We start from the raw sequence: 4,391 nt of genomic DNA on the forward strand, positions 1-4,391 counted from the left end.
TTTTGAGATGCAATTGGAATTTTTCTTGGAAGGGAAAGAAAGCTAAAGAGGAATTTAAGATAAGAAAGATCATAAGGTAGTTTATAGTGGCAAAAGATAATTTGCTTGTTTTGGAAGAATTTGCTTATTGTTTTGTACATATGTGTCATCAAGAAATGTTTCTTTCTTTCTCTCTATCTTTCTTCCTCTCTGTCTTAGACTGCTTGAGCTGCCATAACAAAATATCATGGGCTGGGTGGCTTAACCAACAGAAATTTATTTCTCACAGCTCTGGAAACTGATGAGAGCTCTCTTCCTGGTGTGCAGACAGCCCCCTTCTCACTGTCTTCACATGGAAAATGAGAGAGAGAGAGAGAGAGAGAGAGAGAGAGAGAGAGAGAGAGTGCTCTGGTCTCTCTCCCTCTTCTTAAAAGGGCATGAATCCATCATGGGGGCACCACCCTCATGACCTCACCTAATCCTAATTATATCCTAAAATCACCACCTCCAATTACTACTGCTGGGGAATAGGGCTTTAACATACAAATTTTAAAGGGGCACGATGTTCAGTCCATAACCTTATCTGTCTATCATTTACCAGTTTATGAATTAGCTATACATATTAGGCTGTTTGTGAGCTCATTCTGAAAACGGTAGGGAACAATTTCAGATTTTTATACAGAAAGAGGAAGAATTATATGAACAGACCTGTATTTTATAAAAGATATTCTGGCGGTAGTTTGGGAGGATGGGTTGGAAGGACAGAGTTGCTCATGTAATGTGCAGGAGATGATGAGGGTCTGAATGGCAGAGCAGCAGAGATCTGGAGGGGAGAGGATGAATAAAGGGAAAATACAGAGATAAGATGAATAAGAGCCACTGATTAAATGAATGTGGAGTGTAGAGGGAGATTGAAAAGTCATGGATATTTCTAGATATGGTAACTGTGCATCTGGTGATGTCACAACGAGACAGTGAACACAGAAGGAATGTAAAATATTTACAGGCAGAAAAAAGACATAGCCATGGACATTACACTGTGAAAACTGAGCTCGTGAAAGAGCACGGGATTTGAAGTCAGGCAAATTTATGTGCAAACACAAGATTTCTCATCATTGGGTGAGTCACTTGCCTCTTCACTCCTCTGTAAAATTGGGATAATTGGGCATTTTTCTGACCCTGTTGTAAGGATTACAATATATAGCTTATATTGTCCCTGAGTCATTTTCCTTGAAGACCCTGCAGCTGTTCCTGGAACATAATAAACAAGCAATTAATGTTATCTGTTATTACATAACTTTTTTTTCACTCATCATGATAAATACATTAATAAGGAACAGGTATATTGCTCTTGCTCTATGAAAGGCAAGTTCTCATATCTTTCCAGAGAGCAATACACTGAGTTTTCAAGCAACATCCTCTGAATAAAATATTACTATTATTTTTATTTTAGAGATGAAGAAAGTGAGACAGAAAATCCAGTAAATAAGGCAGAAGAGGGGAAATCACTAAATGAGTGATTTTCACTAAGGAGTGAAATAGGAGATCAGGCAGAAGCAAAGGAGGAAGCATCAGGAAAACATGTGTCAAGTGCCTTGACAGGTGGAGGATGAAGACAGAGAAGATACCGGGCTGTGTGCTGAGAGAGGGAGTCCCATAGGGGTTGGGAAGGAAAGGCAGGCAGCGATGGGACTGAAACACCGATGGAAAGCAATGGTATAGAAACAAACTGGGTGAAGACCAGCTTAGTAAAGAAATAAAGGAGAGAGAAAAATGAGAGCCAGAAACAGAGAATGAATGTGGAGGAAATAACAAATTTTCATTTTCCTGTTTAATATCTAAGGTGATCCTGTGATGAATTCTCTTCAGTTATCTTCATTTTATAAATGAGAAAAATGAAAGAAATGAGAGACAGCATCTTGCTTAGGACAACACTGCAAATCCATTTATGGTGGAGTTTCCATTAATATACAGACATTGAGATTTCTCAGGCCACCCCACTGAGCTCCACATTTTACCACTCTGTCTTTAACTGAAGTAAAAAATAAAAACTTCACAATTTAAGGCAATTATCGCTCATTTAATGTCTGCAGAACCACTTTGTTAGCAAGGAATAGCACAGTATGTGGGCTCCGCATACCAAAGCTATTGCTTTCAAAATATTTTCTGGATTATATCTCTACACAAACTGCTTATATTTTCTTATTTATAGATATTTCAGTTACCTCTTATTCTCTATACATTTAAACTGAAATATCGTAGAATGGTAGGACTTTGATCGTTAAATTATGACCCTTTCTGTCTTGGCGTGTATGAAGCCACCAACATGGAAAAGCAACGTGAGGACTGCCGGCTGTTTATTTTATTTTTATTTGAGGACTGGTATTTGACTCTTGCCTGAAAAGACTAAATATGAGACACTACGGCTGGCCAGCTGTAGTGGGAAGGTTGAATAAGGAGGGTTGCGCTGTGAGAGAGCTGCCCTTCCACCAAAGAGACATGTTTTTCAGGGCTTATATAGAGACCCTATGGGAAAATCCTGCTTGTTTGTACCACCTGAGGGGCAAGAGCGTGCAAAAATTGAAGCCTGGGACAGGAGAGTCTTCAGCAAGAAAGAGCCATCACTGAAGCTGCAGAAAGAAGGAACCTCAGGTGAACCACACAAGCTTGAAAACCAGGTTACTTCCACGCCCAGTGCGCCAGCATCAGACTACATCTGTCCTAGACAAGGAGCACGTTGCCTTCCCTCCAGCCCAGGGGTGTGATGGTGCTCAGAAAAGCTGCCCGTGTACGTCTCTACTCATCTCTGTGCTCAGTGATGCATATGCTGGTAGCATCAAATCAGCTCTCACAGGAGCCTTTCTACCAAGGACATCAGCAAGCACTATGGATCAAGATCTCTCTTATTCTTTGGAGAACTGGCTGTTGAACATTTACCAGCACCACTGCTTTAACCTCCTCTTTCCTTCACCCTGGCCATGAAGGGGTCCCTAAAAACCGCAAGGTGGAGGGGGAAAGGGAAAAGGAGGGATTCTCCACACACGACTTTCAAGCCCAAACTAGACCCAAGCTGGGGAAGGCAGAGAAACTGAACAATCAATGAACTTGGAGTTATAGACTGATTGTTGGCTAGTGAACTTAATGAAAACTAGGAGGGATCCTCAAAGACTAAGAGACCTGCCAGAATTTCTTCAGGAGCTAGAAAGTAGGAAACTGTCAGGGGGTGTATAGTGAGTACAGTAAGTGGAAAATAAGTGTAGTTCATATTTTTATATATTAAATGCATCTTTTTAAACTGGTTACAACTTGATGATACTTTCCCATGGCAATTGAGTCAGAGTAGCATGGTATTTTTGTGACTTAGAAATGACATGATTAAATATCATTTTATATATCAGAGGACTACTCTTCTCCTTAGTTACTATGAAATAAATGCTCCCTGTAGCTCTCATCTGAAGTTTCGAAACAACCATTTCTCTAGGAGTCTGTGGTTTAAGAACCTTAAAATTAGAAGAAACCTTAAAATAGTAATATCCATGTAGAGACTAAGGCTTCTGTGTTTCATCACTGAAAATAGCTAGAATGAGGACAAAACAGATGAGGGGTTGTGTTTCCACCCTGTATGTCAAAAGCTTCAAGGGAATGCCACTTCAATACTAACACTGAGAAAAGGTCAGAAAATCTCTAGAAGATAACCTTCCTTGAACCCATCAGAGAGCAGCCAAGTGTTCCGAAAGGTGAAGGCTGCTCAGACTGTCCAAGGAAATTAAGGGCACACGAACTGTTCTGCCTTTAGTGGAGTGCGGGAGAAGTGGGTGGCCCTTGTAAGAGAGGGTAAGAAGAAAGCAGCTAAAAAGTTTTAACAAATTCTTAAAAACCAAGTGTTGGCCCGACAACAGCCTAAAATAACTGGGAGCTGGGATGTGAGAGGAGTCTACACTCACTTTCGCTCTTTCTTATGCTTCCACCAGGTGCTCCGGAGGAGGACAGGGCAAGGGGCTGGGGAGACTCCTCCCTGGATGGTGCGGGCATCCCAGTGATGATCAGCTGCTGCTGGGGCCAGCTAAGAAATATCACCCACCTCCTCAGATCCTTCTCTATGTGAAGTCAAAGCCTATGGTAAAGGGAGATGACCCTCCAGCTTCCAGCGCATGCGAAGACTACTGCTTCTGGAAGAGGGGTGTAAGCAAAAGGCATCTGAGAATGCTTGGTTCCTACCCCCTGAGTGCACAGGGCTTTCCGAGAATGAGAGCGGATCAGAAATGGCTTCTGAAAGCTGATGATGGAGTGGAAACACTGAGAAAATCCCTCTGTCACCTGAGCCCAACACCAAGCACAAAGAGCAGCAGTCCTCTGCTGCAGAAACTTGAAGCCTGGGTGCAGTGCCAGTGAGGAAAGTAACCACAGAACCA

This window comes from Aethalodelphis obliquidens, unplaced genomic scaffold, assembly GCF_003676395.1.
Source record: "Aethalodelphis obliquidens isolate GAN/ISIS:26980383/991018 unplaced genomic scaffold, ASM367639v1 scaffold3, whole genome shotgun sequence".
Classification (NCBI taxonomy): Eukaryota; Metazoa; Chordata; class Mammalia; order Artiodactyla; family Delphinidae; genus Aethalodelphis; species Aethalodelphis obliquidens.